The sequence below is a fragment of the Dipteris shenzhenensis genome, chromosome 30 (genome assembly GCF_047967505.1).
Source record: "Dipteris shenzhenensis isolate YYH24624 ecotype China chromosome 30, Dip_SZ_1.0, whole genome shotgun sequence".
In the NCBI taxonomy this organism is placed as follows: domain Eukaryota; kingdom Viridiplantae; phylum Streptophyta; class Polypodiopsida; order Gleicheniales; family Dipteridaceae; genus Dipteris; species Dipteris shenzhenensis.
The window spans coordinates 13,712,240-13,725,664 of record NC_141625.1 but is presented as its reverse complement, the minus strand read 5'-3'; the positions used below and the strand labels follow the sequence as shown (position 1 = coordinate 13,725,664).

At 45.6% G+C, this 13,425-nt stretch overlaps 1 protein-coding gene across 3 annotated transcripts in view; it reads left to right on the top strand.

Moving 5' to 3' along the window:
- LOC147881743 (magnesium transporter MRS2-2-like) overlaps window positions 1–13,425 on the top strand; it is a 108,534-nt gene that overhangs the window by 27,216 nt on the left and 67,893 nt on the right. The gene's annotated exons all lie outside the window — the stretch shown is intronic.

The following is a 13,425-nucleotide window of genomic DNA, read 5'->3' as shown; positions in this document are numbered from 1 at the left end:
CAGCGGGGAGGGAGGGCGTCGAGGGCAGCGGGGAGGGGAGGGCATCGGGGAGGGAGGGCGTCGAGGGCAGTGGGGGGGAGAGAGTGCAGATAGCAAAACGTAGTGCAAGACTTAGCCGTCACGTCAAACTTGGATCAACCAAAAACAAAGGAGTACAAGGTACAAGTACCTAGACCTAGGACTAAGTGTCCTAGGTGTCACATAGGACTAAGTGTCCTATGTGGCCTAAAAGACACTAACACTATAAGTGTCTTTATTTATGCCTACAAGGCACATACCATGGCCTATAGGGCATCACTAGAACCACCAGAAGATGGCCTACAATTATGTGCTAGCCCTCCTGACTCATCAAAATTGAAAAAAAATAAGTTGCCTTGCTACAAATCACCTTGGAGTGAGTGCCAAGCTGTTCAGCGTGCTGCCTCCAGCTGCGTAGAGTGCTCCTGCGTCGTGGTGAGCTGTATGCCTCCAATGTAGAGTAAGTTCCAATTGATGGAGCTTCTCATAATTGATGTTCATGCCTCCAGATCATATCTAGGAATTCATAAGTGCACGTGCGTATGCAAGACTGCCCTAGGAGACAGGGAACCACTTGGGAAGTCTATGAGAGCACAGAGAGAACACAACATTGGAGCTTCACAAGCTGAAATAAATTGCAAACAACTTCAAAATGTGAAAAAAAACAGTGGGTTTGGTAAGAACTTATAAATCCTAGAGCTAGATCAAGTACTAGAGCAATACATGGCATAGTGCCACACGTACAGTGCAAAAATTTATTACACCAAGTCAAATCCTTAATCTAAACTCATTTACAAAACCATGCTGGGCATTATCCTATCGATGGTGTCCAACAAACAAGGTATGACGAGACAACACAAGCAAGAGTGCACCATGAATACAAGAATGGAAAAGTGTACCTCTACTACATGCTTTCAATAGGTGGAGCCAAGCAAACAACTAGTACAGTGGAGCTGTATGAGATGGGCCAAAGTCAAATCCAAGGCATAGGGCCTAGGCAGAAGCCGAAAATGAAATGAATGCAAGGCTAAAGCCAAGAATAAGCCAAAGCAGAAGCAAGCCAAGGCCGAAGACAATGACAAAGGCGGGCTGCAAGGCTTAAGCGGAGAACAAAGACGAGACAAAGGCCGAAGACAAAGCTGCAGGTGTATCATCTGTCAATTCCTATACAAGTATCTGCTTAGATGTTCATAGAAGTTTCCCTTTGTTTGTCCTGTCAGTAGTTTGCAATCTAAACTATTCAGAAAGCTTTTGATGTTGATCACCAACTCTATGTTAATCCATAGCAAAGTGTAAGAAAAACATGCACGAGATGCTATTCACATAAGATTTTACAACTAGCATCAGTGATAATCAAATTAATACCTTTAATGGGGGCAACATGTTCCTTGGGTCAGCACCTATAAAACAATAGCCAAAAATGTCTAACAACCATACAAATATCTATTGCTTAACACTTTTTTTTTGGGGGGGTGAAAACTCCCATTTCGGTTTCTTCCTTTTCCGTTTCGGCTGGCAACTATGGGTGAAGGGCAGTACACTGCATGATTAGAGAAGGTTGAACAGGGCAAACACTGCCTTACATTTGGCTGTCCATTGGAGCAACAGGAAGGTTGTGTGTGGGGCCCCACTACGAAGCCCACAGAAGCTCTAGGAGAGCACACATGTTGAAGTGTTTTGAAGGTGCCACGAGGAGGTGGAAGAACAGATTTTCGAGTCACAGGGGTCCACATCTAGGCAGCACATTGCTGATAGATGGTGGCACACTATGTCCACATTTTGTATATGGTTTCGTCCATCGTTGGACAAATATATATTACAGATACTACTACTGTCTTTAGCATAGTTCATCTAGTATCTGCACACCTCTCACACTCTCTCTACACTAGTACACACTAAGGAAAGAAGTTGGATTTAAAATTAGCATTGTGTGATTCGTGGGCACTACATCTTTCTTTATCTTCTGCTATGCCGAGCGTTGCCTGTAGCATCCACCTCTGTTTTCTAACATGGTATTAGAGCCCTGAGGGAGGCTTGGGAGATTGAATGTGAGAACCTTGTGAAAGAGATCTCGGTTCAGCATGTAGAAGTCGACTTCTACATCTGAAGGACAGATGTCCTTGCAAGAAGGAGGGCGTTCCGGATTCATGCAGTGTACACTTCCTAAGCCCTTGATTTTGTCATCATGGCTGCTAGACTGCCCATCCCAGGTTTTGGGTTTGACAGAAGCAACTATCCTCTCTAGAAGAGGAAGATCCGGAGCCACTTGGTGGTTCGGATGATCTGGGAGATTACGACAAATGTGGAGCTGAGGCCATAGCCTATAAAAAATGCGGCTAGGGCTGTGACGACACTGGCAGAGACTGTTGCAGTGAGGGATTGGGTACTGTGTGTGCTTGAGCTAAAGCTTGCTGGACCAAGGTGAAACAGAGTCCCATGTCCATTACATCAAATAGACTATGGTGGAGCTGCAGAGGCGCTAAAGTGCGTATCCTCCTCTTCAATGGTCTCCAAAACATTTCGTAATTCCTCATATTTGGACTTGTAGTGATGGTAGTGCGACTTGTAGTGACCATGCTTGGATGTAAGATTAGAAATTTCAGCCTGCAGAGAAGAAATCTTGGACCTCGAGATAGAGCTGTTCAGCATGAGTATGGATGAAGGGGAATCGTCACAGGAATACATCATCAAGCTGAAGGTGGTGCGGGATCAACTAGCAGCAGTTGTTCAAAGGACAAGCTCGACTAGGATGGCAAGGATTTTGCTGTGAATGCTCCCCTGGAGCTACAATAGTTTTGTGACTACAATGATTACAGGGCACAGGGCGCGGGGGTGTTATGCTCTAGCCGAGATAGCATGACCTCGGATAGATCGGTGGGCATTTTCTCTTAGATGACCAACTTTTGTAATAATTAATGTGCGTAATTAAATGGTCAAGAGAAGTAACTGCCAAGGTCCTAGGTGAGGGCGTAATGGCATTGACTAGATAGTTCTAATAGGGCTAGGGCCTAGGTGCATCTAAATGTGCAAATTGCCAAGGGGCAATTGTTTTTAAAGGAACTCCAAAAGAGGGGTGAAAAAAGGATGCATCTAAGTAAGGGCCTAAAATGTAGACATGTGGCCAGGAACTATCTAGGGAGATGTGGGTCTCAAGGATAAACATGAAGGAAATACGTAGTGATGTTTATGAAGGAAAAAAATACGTATCATGCCCTTGAGAGTTGGCTGGGAGGATCGAAATATTGCCATCGCCCGTGAGTCTGTTGAGTTAGTGCATCGGTTCAGCATCAGTCAGGAACAGCAGAGCATTCAGGAGATAATTTCTGACACTTGGTATCAGAGCACAAGGCAGAGGAAGTGGTTCGTGAGCTTTGACGAAAGCTACGAACGGACAGTAGGACTGATTGAAGGAAGAAAGGCTCGGAGCGTAGGTTATCATTTGTAGGAAGGTCGACGGAGCAGGTTGATGTTCTACTGCGACTGTGTGGCGGAGTGTAGACGCACGCTTACGAAGACCTTCCCTCACCTAACTCAATCAGCGCGAAGGGCCAGAATAAAGCGCAATTGGAGATATAGGCTTTCAACGAGCGGAACGCATGGACTGTGATAGTGTGGATTAACGACGTACTGATGGAGCGGGGCGATGACCCGTTGTGACGAAATGAAAGGGACCAGAACACAGGCGCCGTTGACGAAACCAGACCACATATTTGCAAGCTAATTCTGAGCGCTGTCACGTCAATTCGTGTATTGCCTACTCAGCCTGCGTGGAGCTTCCAGGGAGCAGTCCTTCCCTTTTTTTTAAATCAAAATCTGAGTTTTCAGTCGAGTGGTCTGTACAGCAGAGGCTGTCGTCTATTCATTTCTGTGTATAAGAAAAGGGGGAAATCCATCCGAAAAATAAAAATAAAAATAAAATAATAATAATTAAAAAAAAAAAAAATTCCCTTTCAACAAAATGGAAGCAGAAGGGCAGAGTTCAAGGGTGAATCCTAGAGAGTCTAGAGCTCAATCTACACAACAGATGTCACATCACGCAGCACCTACATTGATTGGTAGGATTTCAATATTAGAGGATGCTTTACAGCAGATTATGAACCAGCAGCTTCAGGTGAATGCTGGTCAAAATGAGATTAGGGAGATGGTGCAAGCCTTGTCGGCTAGACCGTCTAGGATTGACAAGGGCAAAGCTCCAGCAGAGCCAGAGCCCAGTGTACATTCCTTAGAGCGCGCTAGGGTCAAAGTGCCCAATATTGCTAATTATAGACCGGAGAAGTACGCTGGTCGGATGACCGAGCGCAGCTCTGATGTGATTGAGGTTTGGTTGCACAAGTGGGAAGAAGCCTTCGCCATTTGTGAGATTAGATCCGATCTAAAGAAAATCCGCGAGGCCACACACCTATTTATTGAGGCAGCGGATAGATGGTGGATAAAGCAACAGAAGGATCAAGTTGCTCCAACCACTTGGGAAGGGTTCAAAGCTGAATTCAAGAAACACTTTCTCCCACCTGATGAAGAATCCCGAGCTTGGGATGCTTATAGAAATCTTCGTCAGAGGAGCTTGTCAGTGGCAGAGTACACTGACAAATTCAGAGAATGTGTTATGAAAATAACAGACCCTCTCCCTATGTCGGTTCAGTTAAAAGACTATATCTATGGACTGAACGACAAAATAAAAATGGAAGTTCGGGCTAAATATGTGACTACACTAGATGAATCTATAGCAGTAGCCCTGAACTATGAGGATGCCAGAGGCAGGTCTGGTGGATTTGTGCAGGCAGGGGCTCAGTATGAGCACCCGAGGAAAGGGGGATTTCAGAGGAAATGGGTTTCAAAGACAAGTGTCTCGCAGCCAAGTGGCCAAACCAAGCAGGTGAAGCCGGTTGAGGGACCAACAAAAACAAGTACCACCGTTGGGGTGAAAAGGAAAATAACTCCAATGGCAGCCCGGGCTTGGTCAAAGTCCTCGTTGACCCCTGAACAAAAAGAGAAAGCTAGAAAAGAAGGATTGTGCTTCGGCTGCCTTCAGCGACATCAGTGGAAGGATTGTCCACTAAATAAAGATCGTCGCACGGCTAATATGATAATATCTGAATGCGACGTAGAAATGCAAGAGAGTCCCAGTGCGGAACATATGCAGATGCAACTGGCGGGACCTTCTCAGAGGTTAGTACCTTGTTTGTTATGTGTATCTGTTGCTAAGTTAGTGACGAGTGCACCTGATAACATCCTATCTAAGCCTGCAGCAACGGGGTATACAGCCTTTAATGATACGGAGTTAATTAAAATGAAAGGGCAAGTGGCCAGTCATGATGTCATTGTGTTGTTTGACTCAGCGTCAACTCACAATGTGATTAACTCCAAGCTCGTGAAGAGGCTGAAATTAAAGACAAGGCCATCTGACTATGCGTATACAGTCAGGATGGCTGATGGAAGTTCAACTGAAGTATGGGACCAAAGGGTTACCCAGTTGGAGCTTCGGATTCAGGACTATACTGAGAAGCTTGATTTTGAAATGACCAAGCTTGCTCATGCGGATATAGCCTTGGGAATGGCGTGGCATTCTAGTAAGAATCCAGCCATTGATTGGAAAAAGCACGTATATCAATTCAAGATGAATGATGTGCTTTATGTCTTGCGAGGTGAAAAAGATATACCTCAGGGACCGTTGGTTTCCGTGATGGAAATCAGAAAGGCTCAAGTGGAGTTTTTATACCTTTGCACAGCATCGGTAGAGTCGGTGGATGATTCTTCGACTAGCACTGATGTTACGCAAAGTGGTGAGATGGCCAAGCTGGCTAATCTTATAACAGAGGAGTTTTCTGAATGTTTTAGGGATGAACTACCTTATGCGTTACCTCCAGAGCGGAAAAATCAGCATAAGATTGAACTGATCCCGGGGGCAGAACCTGTAAATAGACCTCCCTATAGAATGAGTTTTATTGAAGAAGCGGAGGTGCGTAGGCAATTGGAAGAATACCTCAAGCTGGGGCAGATTCAACCAAGTTTCTCACCTTTTGCTTCACTAGTGATATTAAAGAGGAAAAAGGATGATACGTTTCGCCTCTGTATAGATTACAGAGCATTGAATAATATCACTGTTAAGCACAGGTATCCGATGGCTTGGATTGATGATTTGCTAGATGCATTACATGGAGCCGTGATTTTCAGCAAGATAGATCTTAAGTGCGGCTATCATCAGATCCGGATTAGAGCCGAGGATGTGCATAAAACCGCTTTTAGAAGCAGGTTTGGTCATTATGAGTTTTTGGTAATGCCCTTCGGACTTACCAATGCTCCAGCGACTTTCGTCATGCTTATGAATGATTTACTACGTCCGTATATCGGAAAGTTCGTAGTACACTTTATTGACGATATCTTGATATTCAGTAAAAGTGTTACTGAGCATTGTGAACACTTAAGGATAGTGTTCAGTACTTTGAGGAAAGCCAGTCTTTACGTGAATAAAAAGAAAACTATACTGTGTATGGTTAGGCTTGAGTACTTAGGATTCATAATTACTCCACAGGGGGTAGAAATGGATCCGAAGAAAGTGGCTGCGATACTAACTTGGCCAATCCCTCAGAGTCTGACCGCGTTGCGATCATTCTTGGGATTTGTCCAGTTTTATAGAAGGCATATCAAAGGATATTCCGAAATAGTATCGCCATTGACTGATCTGACCTCAGATAAAGTACCTTTTATTTGGGGACAGAATCAACAAGAAAGTTTTAACACCATAAAACAAGCTGTGGTCTCAGGACCGGTGTTAAAAATAGTTGATCCCCAGAAACCGTTGTTCCTAGAAACCGATGCAAGTGGCATTGCGGTAGGAGCAGTTCTCCTTCAAGAGGGAAGGCCAGTAGCCTTTGAAAGCAAGAAGCTTTCTCCCTCTCAAAGGAATTGGCCAACTCATGAATTGGAGTTGTATGCAGTTATCCATGCTTTGAAAACATGGAGGCATTATCTATATGGTTCAGAGTTTTATGTGGATGTGGATCATGATACTCTGAAACATTTCTGTAAACAGCCTGACTTGAGGGGCCGCCAAGCTAGGTGGGCAGAGCTCATGCAGGAGTTTAATCTAACGATTCGGTACCGAAGAGGAAAAGACAATAAGATAGCTGATGCGTTGTCTCGCATTATGCACAATCTGAGTTTCACGGTATTAGAGAGTGCTCTAATGACTGAGATCAGAGAAACTCAGAAGGTGGACGAGTTTGTCCAGAGCTTGTGGCCTAAGGCTCATGTGTTAAAACCCGGGGAAAATGAAAAGGATGACCTGGCATCCAGAAAAGGCCAAACTTATGCAAGATATACCATAAGGGATGGTATGCTAGTTAGAAATGGCAAGGTTGTAGTACCTGGTCAGAATGATCTCAGGCAGAGAGTCATTCGACAATGCCATGATAGCCCGTGTGCGGGACATCCAGGTGTCGAGAAGACATATGATCTCGTGAAGCGAGATTTCTTTTGGCCAAAGATGAAAAAGCATATTCATGAATATGTGACACGGTGTTTCTCGTGTCAGGTAAGTAAGGCCGAGCGGGTGAAGCCACCCGGACTTTTACAGCCCTTGGAAATACCACTAAGCAAGTGGGAGAGCATTTCCATGGATTTTATTGTAGGACTACCTGCAACACAAGGAGGGTATAATTCTATCCTTGTGGTGGTTGACCGTCTAACCAAGATGGCTCACTTCATTCCGACTAGAGAGTCTGTTAGTGCCCCGCAAGTGGTGGATTTGTTCATTAGACATATATTCCGTCTGCATGGATTATCTAGATCCATAGTGTCAGACAGAGATGTTAGATTTACCGGTCATTTTTGGACAGCGGTATTTGAGACACTAAGGACTGAGTTGGGAATGAGTAGTGGGGATCATCCTGAGACGGATGGTCAGACGGAGAGAGTCAACCAGACTTTAGAGGATATGCTGAGGGCATATGTGTCATTGAGGCAACATACATGGGACAAGTGGTTGCCATTGTTGGAGTTTGCCTACAATGATCGAAAACATTCATCTACCGGGTTCAGTCCGTTTGAGCTGAACTATGGTTATAGACCAGCCAATCCGACTATAGTTGGAGTACCTCAGAAAGTGCCTAGTGCCGCGAACTTTGTAGTTCAGATGCGGGAGATGCTAGCACTTGCGAGAGCGAATATCCGCCAGGCTATGGATAGAGCCAAGGTGTATGCGGATGAAAATCGGTCTATAAGAGTATTTGATGAAGGAGAAAAAGTTTTTCTCAGAATTCCTTCGCACTCGAAGTCGTTGACTTCAGGGGAGTGTGCTAAGTTATCACCTCGATACTGTGGGCCGTGGTTAATTCTAAAGAGAATAGGCAGTGTAGCCTATAAATTAGAATTGCCACAGGGGTGTAAGGTGCACCCGGTTTTTCATGTTTCGCGCTTAAAGAAATTTTTACATGCTGGTGACTCACTAATCGAAGGTGTGGTTTTGTTTCAGGAGATAGAGGATATTGCAAGGCGCAAACCAACAAGAATCCTGGACCGAGGAACAATGCAGATACGAAATCGGAAGATACCCACGGTGTTGGTTGCATGGCATGGTCAGCCTCTATCGGAAGCTACCTGGGAATCCGTATACCAGTTGCGGAGAGCATTCCCAGATTTCATCATCGAGGACGCTAATGCTTGAAGAGGGAAGGAATGTTATGCTCTAGCCGAGATAGCATGACCTCGGATAGATCGGTGGGCATTTTCTCTTAGATGACCAACTTTTGTAATAATTAATGTGCGTAATTAAATGGTCAAGAGAAGTAACTGCCAAGGTCCTAGGTGAGGGCGTAATGGCATTGACTAGATAGTTCTAATAGGGCTAGAGCCTAGGTGCATCTAAATGTGCAAATTGCCAAGGGGCAATTGTTTTTAAAGGAACTCCAAAAGAGGGGTGAAAAAAGGATGCATCTAAGTAAGGGCCTAAAATGTAGACATGTGGCCAGGAACTATCTAGGGAGATGTGGGTCTCAAGGATAAACATGAAGGAAATACGTAGTGATGTTTATGAAGGAAAAAAATACGTATCATGCCCTTGAGAGTTGGTTGGGAGGATCGAAATATTGCCATCGCCCGTGAGTCTGTTGAGTCAGTGCATCGGTTCAGCATCAGTCAGGAACAGCAGAGCATTCAGGAGATAATTTCTGACAGGGGGTGACTTTCGGGGAGCTGGTTCCACTATTGCTACAGCAACAAGCTTGGGAAAAGAAGTACGATGGTACGAACAAGGATGACAAGGCCCCGATAGCTCAAGGCAAGAGCAAAGGCAAGGGCAAGGGTAAGCCTGGCAAAGGCAATCCCAAAACTGACGACGGAGTAGACTCTTTAGAAGAAGACAATAAGAAGAAGAGAAAGAAAGAGAAGATGTGCTTCTACTTGTGATGAGCTAGGACATTTTGTGAAAGATTGCAAAAAGACGAAGGCTGATTAGAAGAGGAAGGGTGCTAGCTCAGAGTCAGAGGAGTTAGCTCAGGTGGCATAGGGGAACTTTTCTTTTGGTGGCCACTCCGTGTGCTGCTGAGGTTAGATACATGGACCCTGGTATCATTGTCAGGATGTCAGACAATAAGGAATGGTTAGAAGAGGAGTCAGGATCCTTTGTGAAGGTGATGGAGCGACGAGTGCCTAGAATCATGTGGGTGCTTGGTTGATGTTACTGAAGTAGAAGGGGATTCTTCGACAAGACCTGAAGACTCAGAGTTAGACAGTGATTGTGACTTAGAGGGGAACAACAACACAGAACCATAGTTGGAGCTAGACGGTCTAGGTAAACTGGATTTGTGCCTGGGATATGATGTCTCGGGTATTGAGTTTGGTTGCAGACCAAGCCAGTTGGAGGACGGTTTCAAACAGACCTTGCGAGCTTGGTGCCTAGAGGACTTTAGGCTGTTGACCCATCATGAGGGGGACATGTGGAGATGTTGGTACCTGTAGAGTTCGAGTTCAAAAGTGGGTTCGTTGATTGAAGGTGGTGGTGCCATCAGGTGCTGCCAAAGATGGATCTGTGTACTAGACTGGTATGCGAAAGTGGGACCAGACCTGGCAGAGTAGGAGCCACTGGTCGGACCTTTCGAGAGGGCTTTGACATAGGAGCTAATGGAGTATCGTCATTGACGTGTTGGTGTTGGGCCAATGTGGGTCGGTGAGAGGGGGTGTTGGAAAATGAATGGTCACCTCCCAATTGCGAGCCCCCAAATGAGGTATGCATCGGGGGGGTGGACCAAAGAGAAAGGAAAGCATGGTGCTGCCACATGGGCAGCACATGAGCTGCCATATTGGCAGCACAAGAAGAAACAAGTACCTGGCCATCAAGGACTAGCTAGAGCCAATAGCACACAGAGAAACAGGACCAAGACAAAACGCGACGATGTCATCCATGGTACGGGACAGTACGGAGGTATGGCACAAGCAGTACGGGGCTGTTATGAAGTGTTTAGGGCCGGGGCAAGGCCTGGTTGGAGGCGGAACCAGCAGATCTGTGAGGCGCCTGATTGACAAGGGCTATGGGTAGGTAAGAGGCCTGCAATAGGCCCTGGTTTGGAGGCAGCAGGGGCGTGGCCAGTGGCACAATGCCACGTGGCAGGCCGGCCCTGCAAACAGTCCTAAAAGGGCATACTTTTGTGAGGCCATGGGGGGGGCTGCTGGGTCGGTCAGTAGACCCCTATGACGTCATTCGGGGCAGGGGGTCAGCCAATTACCCCTTGTCTGATCAATTTTTTTGGGCAAGCCTTGGGGCCTATATAAGAGGAGGCTTTGGGCCTTATTGATATCATCTGGAGCAGAGCAGCATCATCTGGGCCTCATCCTAGAGGAGAGAAGAGGGCTGGAGAGCTGCGGACTAAGCTTGAAGGAGGTGCCCACCTAGGTTGAGCTTTCTGACAGTGAGGTGTAGGGATCCTTTGGACAGAGAGTCTACATACGCTCATGGAGCACGCGGACTCAGAGATCTAGAGGTGCTAGGTATTTAGCAGGAGAACTTTTAGGCTTTTGGTATTGTAATTTGTCCAATTTGTGGACGGACGGAAATATAAAGTGTTGCTTCTATATTTCTTTCTGAGCACAGTCTATTTGCTAGTCTACACATACACATGAATGTTGTGAAGTACACACACATGATGAATCGTGAATTCCATAGTGAAACACTTACGCGTGTAATTCTTGGGCTAACTATCAGTATGAGAGAGGTCGCTTTTCTAACAAACAGGGATTGTCATCATGGATCCTTCAATCCTTGTCACTTGCTACGTGAATTCTACATGCAATCTGCTGCTTCTGCATTTGGGCCTCCTTGAATTGTTGTTAGGGACTTGTATGGGCTTGTTTGTCGTCATTGCACAACCTTCGTCTCCGAACGTCATTCAACAACTCACCTTCCACTGAACCCTTGCTACCTGCACCAGGACCTCCGAGCTTGATTCATGAGAGGGAAAACATGATTGCAAAGGGAGCTTCATAGGCTATATAGGACAAGGCAGGCCTCTCTGCAAATCAAGATGAAGGAAGGGGGGAGGGAACATTGCCATGGTCATCGTCGCATTACTGATTGCCATGACCAACCAGAACTACCGTCAGAACGAAGCTAAGCATTGACTCAACGGACTTCAAAGATCCAAGGCGTCCATTGTGCCGGACGATTCAACCATTCTGAAGAAGCAGTATGTTCTAAGATCACTAGATGACCCGAATCATGTGGTGCTATTCACGGATTCAACAGAAGAGCAGTGCCTCCCATTGTAGGGGAGGCCGATCAAACATTCTGTGTGTTTGGATTTTTCTCTGAGATGGTTCGATTTAGCTCTGAGATGCTTGGCAACAGAGTGTGAGAGAGGATTGCGAGGGTTTCACGTAAAAGAAGGATTTCCGTCCATGGATTTTATCGGTTTCACTATGATTCCCATCAACATTCAGTTGGATCCAGTGCTCAGTGCTCACCAAGGTAAATGAAAAGGCGAGTGCTCCTACTATGGTTCTTGCGGGTCTGATCCAACCGGGGGATTGATTGATTCAAAGCTTCAACCGGGGGATTCGCCGGAATGGAGTGATTGACGGATGCAATTTGGGGATGGATTGATTCAACAGTACTTGGGAGTGGTGCTAAGGGAATTTGGAGCTCACAGTTATAGCGTTCCTAGACGTGGAGATTACTTTAAGGCAACAGCTGTTAAGCTGTAATGCAGGTATGGACAAGCAAATACACAGCTTCCACTCCTTGTCAACTTCAAAAACACAGAAATTGTCTGCTGTATATAAATGTGGTATAGTCAACAATAAGAATCCGAATTTTGAGATGCAAGTTCCAAACTGTAACAGCGTATATCGCAGAAGACTGCGCTTAGCTCCATTAAGGAACAACGAATTCGGAAGCATAGGGAACCATACTCGGGCAAATCAATGACAAAGGTTCGCAATGTGAGACAAAGGTGCACAGATCCGGCATGAATAGCGGCAGATGTCAGTGGAAAGGCATAGATAGGCTGGAAAGGAAGCAACAAACTTGGAGGAAGAAATGGATTTGATCCAAGAGAGCTGCAAGGGACATTCCGAGGGGAGGCGTTAAGGGAGGTGCGTGGAGGATGTTGGGGAGGGAAGGTGCAAGCTGGGGATACCATAGCTATGAGCTCCAAATTCCAAAGTCTGATGAGAAATTGAAAATGATTTCGGCTCACAGACGGTCTGGGTCGTATGGTCCTCCCATCGTCAAGGGCTCGCCTTTTTTCTTCCTTGAGGTCTTTTAGTCAGTCCCTCCTTCCTGTACATTCTGGTTCTGTTGCTTTCTTGAGTCCTTTCTTTTTCTTTTGTTTTATCTCTTGTGTTGTTTGTTGCTTTTTGGTTATGTTGCATTTGCTTGACTTCAAATGGTGATAGAAGAGACTTTGGTGCAAAGCTATTCCATCAATCGTCAAGGGCTTGCTTGGATGTTACGGGTGACCTTCTTAGTGTTGACGGTTTGGGCTTTGGCGTGACTTACCTAAGACCTTGCTGAGGCCTCTAAGGATGAGACTTTAGTTCCATAAAAGCTTCAGAAAAGCATGGCCTCTTTGCAGGGACTGTAGGCTCTTAACTGTTTTCGTGTGTATGTGGTGTTTGTTGCTGTCCTACATTGATGCTTGGGTTAGTCTCGCCTTCCTCGTTATTCGACTCTGGTCTTCATAATACTTTTTTGAAGAGCTAATACTTGTTACACCGAAGAATATGTGGGTAACACTTATAATGGGTTCACAGGGTTCTCCGTGTTGTATTCCTAATGTAGTAAAAACTGTGCAGAACTCTTTCCTCTCAGGTTGCTGAAGGGCTTGGGTTCTCCCCTGGATCGGCCATCTCTCTTTTCAGGCGGGCCTTTTGAATGATAAGAATGATATCATTCACCTTGTTTCTACTGTATTGTTC